Raw genomic sequence first — 13,992 nt, 5'->3', positions numbered from 1 at the left:
ATATTATAGTGGCGGCGATGTCCGGAATGGCAGATTAAGGGTTAATAAGCGTAGGTAGGTTGCGGCAACATTGGGGCAGGAGATTAGGGGTTAATAAATATAATGTAGGTGTTGGCGATGTTGGGGGCAGCAGATTAGAGGTTAATAAGTATAATGTAGGTATCGGTGATGTCAGGGGCAACAGATTAGGGGTTAATAACTGTAAAATTAGGGGTGTTTAGACTCGGGGTTCATGTTAGGGTGTTAGGTGTAAACATAAAATGTGTTTCCCCATAGGAATCAATAGGGCTGCGTTATTGAGATTTACGCTGCTTTATTGCAGGTGTTAGACTTTTTTTCAGCCGGCTCTCCCATTGATGTCTATGGGGAAATCGTGCACGAGCACGTACAACCAGCTCACCGCTGACTGGTATTGGAGTGCGGTATGATGCTCAATTTTGCTCTACGCTCACTTCTTGACTTTTAACGCCGGGTTTATAAAAACCTGTAATACCAGCGCTGTAGGTAAGTGAGCAGTGACAATAATGTGCAAGTTAGCACCGCACTTCTCTTACCGCAAAACTCCTAATCTAGCCGATAGTTTTAAATGTTTTCCTAATATAACTGCAGAATACAACAACAATAATATGGTTAGCTTTGGGTTGTGACCCAGTTGCTATTTTACAAGCTTGGTCAGTATTTTTAAATATATATAATATACAGTATATAATGAATAAATATAGAAATAGGTACCCTTTAAAACAAAAATTATTTAAAATTAGTACTAACATCTATGTTATTTATCAGGGATTGACAAGTAATCCAGGATCTGTTAAAGTGATATGAAACCCACATTTTTTCTTTCATGATTCAGATAGAGCATGCCATTTTAAGCAACTTTCTAATTTACTAATTTTATCAATGTTTATTTGTTCTCTAGGTATCTTTATTTGAAAAAACAAAACAGGAATGTAAGCTTAGGAGCTGGCCTATTTTTAGTTTACAACCTGGGTAGAGCTTGCTGATAGGTGGCTACATTCAGTTGAAAATTATATTTTTTTCATAAAGGATTGTTATGATTCCCTGTTTCAGAAAACAAGCAAGACAGACAGACTGTAAACTTAAAACAGGTTTAAAGGGGAGGAGTTAGCCGCTGAGCAAGGCCGTCGCACTTACAAGGAGCTCCACACATTCCCTTGAAATATACAGCAATAAAAGTGCTATTTTGGCCGAATTTCACCCAATAATTAGTGGGTACAAGAAAGATCACCTCAGTGCATACTGTGAACAGTGAGGTTTAACATGACAGTTCGCAGAGATCAAAGGAGACTGCTGAGATTGTGGCCCAGTACCGTATACAGAAGTGCGTCACTGTGACTCTCTGCAACCTTGACCGTCTCACTCATACCCATGCTGCACACCATTCCAGAGGGTCAGGGATCTTCTCCAGAGTAGCGTGTCAACACACCCTCATCAAGGCGAAAACAGAGGACTACTGACAGAGAAGGACACTCTCACGCTAGATAACAGAACCCTGCGCAAGGGCTACAGATGTCAAGACTTGCTGAATCGCATCAACGGAGAGTCCTTTAAAAATGCGGCCCAACCTAATAACCTACAGGCGGCAGAGATATAACCAGCTACATACAACCGCACAAGGCCTATTGCAGACCCACCACCCACATACCCATAGACCATAGGTCGGTCAACAAATTCACATCGCATTGCTTCTAGATGGTAAGCAATTTCCTCTCACACCTATACAGGGACAAACTAAGCTGCAGACTAAGCACCAATAGACTACTCTGTTAAAATTTCTAAGCCACAATCTACTTAGGTTGACGACATCAGGCAGTTTTTTTTATCTTACAGACAGCAGACTACTGAAAGTACATAAGGTGCTGGTTAAAGCTCCCTTAACTATCTACCTTCACCTGCTTTAAAACCACCTAGCCAACCCCACACACGGGCTTATTATTAATAGAAGTAACCTTAACCACTTCTAGACCGAGCCTTAGCTTTATTCATAAACACAGAGGAAGTACACCTCTCCTTAACCATCTAACTGTTAACAGGGTCCAACTCCAACCCCTTTATACAGACCCTAGGATAAGGGGATACATCATCAATCTCATAGTCGAGTGACAACAGGGCCTACAGTCATATCAGATTTAACTCCTCTGGCATCCTAAAATTCCCACAGTGCTCCATAGCCAACCAATAATCTTGGACATCAAACCCTTAGGAGAAAAATCAAATGGTCTCCCAGCTCCTAAAATAACTGTCAAATATGTTACCATTGTGTTTGAGATTGCAATGTCTGGGTACACTACGGTTTTTATGACTATTGCAATCTTTATCCTATAGAGGTATATTTGATTACCTTAACGTAGGAAGGTGTGGTCCGTTATTGGCCTCTGATAGGTCAGCTTTTTTCTATTTATAGAGCAAGTAGTTGTTTGTTTTTATACAGCCTGATGAAACGGCATATGTGTTGCTGAGAAATGCGTTGCTGTGCTAGTGTTATTTACAATAACGTTTGCACCCTTTTATACTCTACTTGCTCGGATTTTTATTTCCATCTCCACTGGATGTTAGTTATCTGGTCATTTGAATTCCAATATTCACTGTGACGTCTTCCATCATCGCCTGGGTGTTTGCCTCCGTGATTGGTTTGACCCGCCATGCTACCTGAGGCATGAAACTCCGGCATCCTGTGTGAGTCTTACAGGTGATTCTGCTGGTCCTGTACCTCTCTGCCAGGCACTCTGGTTGTGCCGCTACGCTTGTGAGTAGCCACCCTGAAGGGTTTATCTTATACACTGTGTTTTGTATTGACTAGTTTTGTCAATATTACCCTATGTGGCACCTCTTTCTGTTCCCCGAATAGGAACTTTATGACTACCACCTTCCCTGTCAAGAGTGCGGCCTGCCTCTCCGTTTATTCATATCAGCTTGCACCAGCGCACCTCATCAGGACTCTGGGGTCCTTTTTACAAGAGTATACCAATATACTGAGTAGCAAAGGTGTTAAATATAGATGGGTTTTCCCATTTAGACTGTTGGTTACTAGAGATGATACCCAGCGCATTATCACTACTCCAGATCAAGCCAAAGACCTCCTCACCAAATGGGACTTACTTCCATTGCAGACCTTATCGTCTTCTTCCAGCACTACCCCTACAACTTTTCAGACGGAAGCCCCATCCTGGAAGCAACTGCCCCCTAGGCTGAAGGTTAAGGGCCCACAACAGCTAAACCTGAAACAAACCCTGTTCTCAGCTCAGAAAGTTGAATGACTTCCACCTTAGCAGATCTATCATCTTCCTTAATCGCCAATAATCTCTACAGATAGTTTTATTTGTATAGACACAGCCCAGGAACTTTAACCCACTCAGTGGGTTCACTCTGAACCTTCTGGGCTTATCTGTATCCTTTCTGGTGGATAAAAAAAATATGTTGTAATGTTTTAACACTTACTATTCGTTCTCAGGTTAAAAATTTCACTAGGTTGGGAGTTGGTTAGATGACTGAAAACCCACACACCTGTGACTAACAATCCAACCTCATGATCCACAAACTGTGAATCCACCATTCCCTTAAATTCATGAAGCTAATCTCCCTACCCCTATACCCCTTAACCACTTACCTTTCCCTCCCTATATCCAACCCTTCCTCCCTCCTTCACATCTAACCATGCCCTCCTCAGCCAGCCCTCCCCCCTTCCTATACCCTATCCATTCCTACTTCCACAAGTCTTTACACTTGAATAGTCTCATTAAATTTACAAAGATGACCCGTTTGTTATGCAAGTAGTCTAAAGATCTTATGTTAAAGGCTGTACTACCTCTCAATAATTAATGGTTGTGTGCCTATATATCCATGGTTAATTTTATTGCTATATTGTTATGTGTTGTTACTGTAATACTTTTTCTCATTCTGCTGATTGTTTATTGCTGTAATAACTGTCACTCACACATGCCTTTTACATAGCTAAGGACCTGAATAGGTGGGACTTAGTTCCCCTTTATCTACTTATCCACTAATCTGCTCACTTAATATGGCACCCTCCCTTCCTTATCTGCTGTACTCAACATCAAAGATTAGAGCACATTTTGGCTGTGTTTATTATACCACAGACCTCTTTGACCTTGCAGTCACTTAAACACCCATCACTTCCACTCAAATAGGTCATTAGAACCCCTGCCCCCCCAACTCCTTTTTTATTCTTCTCTCTCTACTAAAATGTCTCTAAAAATTGCCACCCTTAACGCACAAGGTCTGAACTCACCAACCAAAAGAAGCCTGCTTCTTAGGTACTTACTGAAAACTAATGTAAAGCTTGTCTTCAAATAAGAGACACACTGGCCCCAGAGTTTCTCTTTCCTTCAAAACTCTAAGTTATTCCCCATTTGTCACACAGCTTCTCTTCCAATTAAAAAATGAGGAGTAGCCATTATGGTACACAAATTGGTTACTTGTGATATACAACATATAGAGAAAGAGCCGGAGGACAGATACCTGATAAACATCTGCAAACTAGACAATGTCCAATACACCATGGTTTCCCTATATGCCTCAAACACCAAACAGCTTCCCTTCTTGAGAAAATGACTACCTTTAATTGACCAAATATGCAGAGGAACTCTAATCATAGGCGGGGACTTTAACATCACATGGGACCCGACCGTAGACAAAAAAGCTCTTACGCATAAACCACTAGATAAAGGGAGCGTCTCTTATTCCCACTTGTTTCGATCAATAATGTACCAATACAACTTATAAGACTCCTGGAGATGTCTTTCCCCCTCTGAGAGGGACTACACATTTTACTCGAGCCCCCACTACTGTTACTCTCATATTGATTATCTTCTGTGTCACTCCACTCTGATACATAAACTCTCCCAACCAAAAATCATGACATGCCCATGGTCGGACCATGATATGGTCTCAGTTGAGATCTCTACCGTACTCCCGTACTTCAATCCCCCCTCTTTGAAACTTGCCCCTACCTTGATCACGGGTCCATCCTCCATCTCCACAGCTGAGGTTATTACTTACTTTCTTGCAATTAATGACAACATGAAAACTGATGACCCCACTTTGTGGGCAGCCACCAAGGCATTCTTAATAGGCCACTTTATTAAGCAGGCTGCAACAAACCGCAGAATACAAGGTCAGACCATCGCACTCTAGAGCAAACCAATAAAGAAGCCCTCACCAGGCAAATGGCAGAACAGATTGCCTTAATTAGATCTAAGATAAACTTCATTGAGGAAAACAAAGTCCAATCTAATCTCTTAGCCCTCAAAAAATTATACTATTACAAGAGCACAAAAGCGAACCGACTTTTAGTAAGCAAACTGCGCATCCCCACCCAACAAAAACGAATTCAGACAATCAAAACCCAATCAGGGCCGGTATTCTCTCCCAAAGACTTAGCAAAGGCCTTTGCTCATTACTACAAGTCTTTATATAATCTAGATAGTTCTCCGGTAACCTAAAGCGCCCACTCCCCAAATCAAACAGTTCCTATCATCCCTAGCTCTCTCGACTTTATCTGAAGAGGAACCCCAAAGCCTTATGAACCTCCCCCCACTGCAGATAAAAGCGTTGCAGAAAAACAAAGCCCCAGGCCTGGATGGGTTTACTGCACTATTCTATAAGACCTTCTTAAAGCAACTAGCCCCAGTCCTACTGAGATTCTATAAATCTGACTTCTCAGGGGGTACCTTAAGCCCCTAATTCCTAGAAGCAACAATCCTCTCTTTGCCCAAGGAAGGAAAAGATCTTACACTGTGCAAAAGCTATAGACCAATATCCCTAATTAACGTGTCCATAGGGAAAATTCTTTACTTGTTCTATTTTTTTTTTTTTAAATGTCAGATGAGGTTTCATCCATCTATTGTGGGCTTGTATATTTTGTAAAATTTGTCTAATGTCAGCGAGTGGACGACAATATGTTGTTTGGAAATTAATTCTCACATGTCTTACCCACATTTGTATGTAACAATGTATTCCTGTTATATTATTCTGAAATCTCAATAAAGCAAATTGAAATAAAGCAGGTTTAAAATGTGGAAATGACCCTTGTAAATGAGATTTTCAACAATAACAAAAATCAAAAATGACACACCTCTTTCAAGTAGAAATTGTTAAATGTCTTGATTAGTTGTTCTAAGTAAATTGTTTAATACTAAATTTTCTGTATGATTTAAAGGGACAGTCTAGTCAAAAATAAACTTTCATGATTCAGATAGGACATGTAATTTTAAACAAATTTTCAATTTACTTTTATTATCAAATTTGCTTTGTTCTCTTAGTATTCTTTGTTAAAAGCTAAACCTAAGTAGGCTCATATGCTAATTTCTTAGCGCCTCTTATCTGAATGCATTTTTATATTGTTTTCACAACTAGAGGGTGTTAGTTCATGTGTGCCATATAGATAACATTGCACTCATGCCCGTGGAGTTACCTAGGAGTCAGCACTGACTAGCTAAAATGCAAGTCTGTCAAAAGAACTGAAATAAGGGGCAGTCTGCAGAGGCTTAGATACAAGGTAAACACAGAGGTAAAAAGTATATTAATATAACAGTGTTGGTTATGCAAAACTGGGGAATGGGAAATAAAGGGATTATCTATTTTTTTTTTTTTTAAATACATTTTTATTGAGATTTAATTGCATAAACAATAACAAAACCGTGTATGTCTATTTGCAATGGGAACAAATGCAGAGAAACATTACAATCTAGATGATTTTTTTTTTTTAAAAAAAAGATTTTTTATTGAGGTTGTCAAAGCATACAAGGAAAAGAAAAAAGGGCTTTAACACTACAAAGACATGTAACTTAAAGACAAGTATAAGAAATTTCCCTTTCATCAACAAATAGATTGTGAGCATTTATAGCTTAATAGCAGACATCAGAGAACAAGAAACTGTCTCTAAAATGTAGTGAGGTCAACAAATGGAGTGTGCCATGTGAATTAATTTCAATAAGGATATGGTGAATAATAGTCTAAAACAGTGTTAAGCCAATTTACGTAGAACCTTGTTTTCTATAGTATGCATTATGTTGTGGTGACTACAGCTCAGGTTTCTTATGAATCGGATGGATGAATACATATATTACAATTAATAGTAACACGAGCAGTCATATTAGGGTCAATTGAAGAATATAGTATTCCATAAAAAAATTTAAAGTACATATATGTTGAGCTGAGTTGTGGAATAGGGTATTGGGTGAGAGGATACAGCTGATAAGTCCTGCTCGAATAAAATAGGGGATAATTAGCATAATTTGGACCTCCAATATAATTAAAAGGAAGAGGGAGGAAATATCTGTTAAAACTAGAGAATAGTGCAAAAATATATAGGAGGGTACTGTAATGTACCTAATTGTTTAGAGAGCTTACACACATCAACTATGGAGATCAGTATGGTGCTAGTTGGCTGTATTCTAAAAGATAAAGACCTCTAGCAAAATAGGGCAGTGTAATGTTGGGAAGCTGTGCTTACCGAGTTACGGCCATTTTCCTCATGACTTTGATAGTTTGCGTTAAAGATGCTGTGGGGACCAGTGCAGTACTAACTGGCTGTTGCTTAATAAATGAGTAGTGTATGAGCCCAGTGTAAGATATATGTGACATGAAATACTTTACAGTCTTGTAATATACTTCAGGAGAGCGAGGTAATGACAAAAGTTGAACTCAAGGGTTACATGTAGAGAGAGTAGTAGATATAAAAGCAAAAATCCAACAATTATAATGCTAAAATACTCACTTAACAAATAATATGTACACATATTGAGTAGTTGAAAACAGGCAAATGATCTCTGTGGAAGAGGTATCAACTGGGCAACAGATTATTTAACATTGTACAAAATTAACTCTGCCAACAGACTAAGCAACTATGGAATCGAGAAGTTTAATATTCCACAGAGAAAGAGAGACATGGGTCAAAAAAAGAAAAAATAATTCAGCTTTTATACAAGGAAATAAATCCACACATAGGCTGTGATGAGTATTAGTAGCTAGCTTCTAAACTGGTGTATAAGGTCTGCTGGAATGTAGGAATAATGAAAAATAAAAATGCAATGGGCTGAAGTCCGGCTATGAGGCCAAAAAGCACAAAACTCTCTACAATTGACCTATTCCTAATGGGGATGTAATAGAGTAAAATGATAAGGACTCCATGGTGCTCAGCTGCCTATAAGGCTTTTGACTAGGATCAAGACCACACAGTGAAAGCGTTCCAGGTACAAGCTGCAAGCAGCTAGATGCGTAGAAGGCTGTGGAAATCCTGACCTCCAGAGATCTAGAATAGCGTCCAGAAGGTCCCGCCACCCTCCGTATCAGAAGATTTGGTATGTTTGGGTTTTGGTCTTTTTGCATACCCCTGTCGCCACCTAAGAGACCGGCCACATCTGCCCGGATTTTGACTAAGGGCAAGTGCGAGTTTATTTTACTCACAATTTTAGAGGGGCAGAATGGAATACAGAATCTTCGAGGTTGAGCTGTTGAAAAATCTGGGTGTCATTTGTCTTCCTTGTGCTTATCATTATAGCCGCACTAGACAAATTTTGTAGAGTTTCTGTTCCTGTGGTGGTACACAGCATACTCAACAGGGTGGCATTGTACTGCTTATGGAAGTCCTTCTCCCTAGTCACGTCAGTCATATCTTCATCTCCCTCTATATGCTGTGTTCCCGCGATGAGCTTAAGCAGGCCAAAGCTTTTGTCCTTATGGTTTTCAAAGTCGGTTAGTAGAGCGAGTATTAATGTGTGGCTTTCTTCCTCCATGTTCAACCAAATACTCAGAGGGGTCCAATCTTATAGATTATACAAAAGGGTATTGTACCGATAACCCCGGCACAGGGGGGGGGGGGCACTGAAGACCTGCACAGTTATGAGCCGCCAGAGATCTTAACGGCTCAGATTGCATAGCAGAAAGTGCTCACGTAGATAGGATCGATCTTAGTGGATCTTACTTGGGTATTTTGCCGGAGTTAATTGTAAAATGGTGATTTTACCACTCATTGCTCAGGAGGTTCACTGCCTTCAATCTCGTATGCTCTGTATTTACATAACTTCCAGCTATTAAATGTATCTCTGCTGGTGCTCTTTGTTAGTGGTTGCCTGTTGAAACAGTTTGTAAGTTGATGTGCAGGGTTTATGAGCGGTCACATCTCCATATAGCTACTTCTGGAACGGAGTTCAGGGTTTAAGCGTCCACCTTGGTTGCCTTCTAGGCACCACCCCAGAATCTAGATGATTTTTAAGAATCACATATTTTTACATTAGAAATGCAAACAAATAAATTAGTAAGAAATCTCATTTTAAGTATATACTGTTTTCTATATATAACATACTGGTTGTCATAGTGAGTAGTGATCTGATGTAGGTGCGTGTAATTAAGAAGTATAATAGGAGTAGAATAGGTGGTGAAAGCACCTACACATATAGATGAGTATTAACAGTATTTGGGTGCTAATGAAAACTTTGAATGAGGTAAGTCAGCAGGCAAGCTCTGCTGTAAGTTGGTAAGGGGGACAGATATAGTAATGTGGTTTCTAATTAAGCTAGTGAGTATGATATGGTATGAAGAGGACACTGAGTATGTTTTTCGGGGGAGTGGTATGGGCCAGTTGTAATTATAATGGGTAGTTGCGTTAGGGCAGGCTATATGCAATGAATGGGATGCTGGTAGTACTAGTAAGTATTTATGAGAGAGCATGGGGTTTTAGAAGATATATCAGGTAGGGTAGGAAGAGGGTATACTGAGAGAATAGAGCGTTATATGAGGTAGGAACTGGAGTTCATCCCGGGAATGAGACATGTGGTTACCGGAGGGAGAGAGAGTATACAGTCCCATCAGTTATGATGGAGGTTGGTTAGAGGAGATAAAAGTGTATGGGGTCATATGAGCTATAGATTTGAGGGTGAAATAGGCCTATCTATGAGGGAGGGCATTACAACATGCGGCTATTGAAAGGGGATTGGGATAATCAAACCAGTATGATGAATAAAGTTAGAGCTGGGCATATAAAGGGTTAGATAAACTAGCATGTTTTTAATAGACTATTGTTTCATGTCCTGAGTAAAATTAGCATTTGTATATGTCCCAGGGTGAAGGCATGTTGGGAAGCCAAGGATATGTTCATGTAGCTTTGAGCAAACCAAAGAGCAAATGCAGTACATGTTTAGACATAATATATAATGCTTAAATAGGACATGTATTAGTTGAGGACTGAGATATCAAGTACAGATGTATAACACTTTAAACTACTGTGAACCAAGTGCGGGTAAGGCAAAGGCACTAATCTTAATGTAAAATCATAGACAACAAATAAAAAGATCAAGCTAAGTGATATGTCGATTAGTATAAACAACTATAAGTAAGAGACTAGTAAATTTATAGCTGATCTATAAATTAGTAAAATAAGATGAAAACAAATTATGGTTGGAAGGTAGAAGCTAGACTGTTCTGGGATGGGTGTAAATATTTGATAGCCTCTCGTAATGAACCTGGCTCTGTGTTATAATGGTGGCTGCTTAAACCTAAATTTCTTTTATAGGGGTATTTGGCTAAAATAAAATTATATAATGTGGCTGTCATACCTCCAATATTCCAAAAGAGGGGCTATTTTTACATTATGATGAAGACAAGAACACCCAAATAAAACCATAGCGAATATCTGAAATGTAATAAGGCTAATATATTTTAGCTGAAGAATAGTATCTAACTCAGTTTTATGTGAATATATCGCCCTAGCTCTGTGGAATTGTGCTGGTTGATTTTTATTTGTGAGCACAGCTATCTCACTTTATATGGTACACAATAGGAGGGGGACCTTCGTTATACGAACAGATCTTCACTGTCTTATGAGTAGATATCCACCAGGGGTCCCTAGGAGCAGCCTAATGAGCTGTCAGTATGTAACATAATACAGGGCTAATTAACATGAAGAGGAGAAAAACAATTATGAAATAACAAATTAATAACTAGTGTAACTGCCCCATAGTGATGTTAATTCCAATAACCCTCGGAATGTGCATATCTATATAATAAGTTAAATAAAAGGAGAGGAATACATAAACAGGAACGATTAGTACACAAAACCATTATAATATCACTAATATTATAGCCTGATAGTCGGCTTATAAGCGAAACCAGTCATCATACAGCCAATGTAGGATAGTATATTCCCCAATATATATATATATATATATATATATATATATCAGACTGGGGAGTCATCATTAGTACTTGCACATCAAATATGAGGAAGCTATATGTTCCCATCATATGGGTTCAGGTGCAAGATGAATATTGAGGTTATTCTATTCCACTCCAAGTAACCATGGGATCATAGCTGGGGCCGTGTAAATGGTTGTGCAGGTATGGGAGAAAAGATCGACCACGTGGGTAATGACCAGGGCGCATCAAGCTCATCCGTGCTAATCTATACATATAGGGCACCAACATTGGGAGGAAGGACACTAAAACATATATACAAGAGGGCAAGAGTGTGGTCCCTAAGTTGAAACAGAAGTGTCCAGCTACCTCGTGTAAGGGAGAAAGTCCTTATGATCAGCCCACACCTCTCCTGCATAGCTGAACCAGCTCGAGCAAGCGGGAGGGGGGGAATGATTTGATGAAAGGATGGTATAAGGCCGGAGCCTTCAGTCTTCGGAAGCCCAGATTAGTTTTTCTGCCGGTATGAACAGGGCAATATTAGTATCAAACAGATCCTTGACTTCTTCTCTGTTAGTTTCACGATTTATGAAAAGATGTGACTTAATAGAGAAGAGATAGCCGGCAGATTATTAAGCTATAAGGAGAGCTTCTCAGATTTGCGACTCATCATGGCTATCTATCTTTTTAAACAATAACAGACTGTAGACTGTCTCTTTAAGCATAGACAAATCTTCAGGCATATGTAGCTGATTATTTGTATATAAGAAATGATAAGTGAAAAGCTGCAGACGCTGATAAGAGAATACAGCACATAGCTTAGAGATAAATTATTGACTTGTATGATTAAGGCTCAAATGGACCAATATTTTTTTAAATTATTTCCTATAAAAGCTGAATTATCTAAACAAAACATGTAATTCATCATAAGGCTAGATTGTTTTACCATGCTTTTCCTCTGAAGAGAAACACTTGAGGTGCAATGAAATGTGAACTGCTTTAACATCAGAATGTATGTTTGGTGCATAGTAGTGCATTTAGAATTATGATTATGAAAAATGTAATTATGATTCCCACTGTAGACTTGTATTGTTGATGAGTGGGCTGAAAAAAGCTTTTCGAAAGAGTCTGAGTTTTTTCTTCCAGGTGTAATCAGCAAACTTGATTCTTCATTTCAGTATAGCAAAGCAAAGTTAAATTAACGTTTAGCATGAACAGAATGTATGTATTAAAAAACATCTAGCATTTTTTTTTTCATTTTCTTAAAAATCTTCTCACTGACATTATACATATACTGTAGATTCATTTAACCTGACAGCCATACAAAGCTAAATCTGATCAAGTTCTCACACTGTTTTGTCTGTAACTCGCACCTAACAATCCGCCCATATAGCAAATGTGTTACAAAGTCACATAATTAGTTTATACAAAAATGTGCATTCAGCACCAGTTTTCTTTTGATTATCATAAATAACAATATCTATATAAGTGGGACCAGAAAAATAAATCACATAGAAAGTATTTACAGTTGCACTTGAAAAAATGAATCCCTGCAAAGGAAATAACCACCGCGCGGCCCCATGCACCTTAATATAGAGGTAAACGTCAGTCCAGGAAAGGACCCAGAGGCTGACAAGAGGCTAGAAGTAACACTGTCCTAGCTCCCTGAATAAAGCCCGGGACTTGACCCTCTAACGGCTGAGAGTAAGGGTACATTAGAAAGCCAAGGATACTTGCAGGAACACAGGATGAGTCATCAGACACGCAGTATGTCAGAAACCAGCCGTGCAGAAAGGCACCAAAAAAGGAGGCAGGAGAGGAGTCTGGGACAGGCCAAGGTCAGGATCCATGAAGACAAAAACATTTCGGAATCACCATGCAAGAAAATAGTCAGACACAGTCTAAAAGGTCAAAGGGCATTCAGCAAACAGCAGAGGTCTAAATTTAGACAAAGGTCAGCAACAATATTAGAGAAATGTTATAGTGTTCTCAGGAACAGATCTAGTCCTATACACAGGCTCTAGTAGGAAGCAGCCTTTTATAGGCTGCTGGTTAGGTAACTGGTTAGGTAATTGCCTGCAGCTGGCAGGCAGGTGGAGCCAGAGAGCAAGACAGTGCAGGCAGTAGGATGCAATGATCCTCACAAAGACCCAGAGCCCTCCAGTGGCTCAAGGGAATAAGGCACTGTCCAGAGACTGGATGTTCCAGTATCGACCCTGGGCATGCTCAGGTAATGTATAACTAGTAGCTTTCAAACAATGTAGTATCAAAAGTGCTAATATAATTGCATATGAAACATAAATTGATAAAAGAAACAGTAAATACATAAAGTCAACTGATATAGGGCCAGATTATGGGTGGAGCGCTTACAGTTACGAGCGAGCGATATTGGGTTTATTGCAGGTGTTTTGCTCATATTGAAAGTAAACATGATCTCTTGAGCTCAATTGCGATTTACGCTAGAATGATTACCGCATCCTCAGAGCTCTGGTTAACTATTTCCCAAAACAAAAGTGTCACAAAACACATCAAAAATACTTTACAAAGTACAGTTACACACGTAATAACACCATCTAATACAAATTATTTTTAAAAATTGCAAAAAAGTTATAAGGGCTTAAAGATATGAGGTCTAAGGTGTTATAAAAAGGTAGGCAAAGTAACATAGAGATACCTACACATACATGTCTAAAGATGTATATATATCTGTATATGTGTACATATGTATTGATGTATTTGCATGTGTATATGTGTATTTAAAGATATATACACATATAAATACATATGTACACCTTTATAGTCACATATACTGTATAAGTG

Source organism: Bombina bombina, chromosome 4, assembly GCF_027579735.1.
Source record: "Bombina bombina isolate aBomBom1 chromosome 4, aBomBom1.pri, whole genome shotgun sequence".
Taxonomy (NCBI): domain Eukaryota; kingdom Metazoa; phylum Chordata; class Amphibia; order Anura; family Bombinatoridae; genus Bombina; species Bombina bombina.
This window is presented reverse-complemented; position numbering follows the sequence as displayed.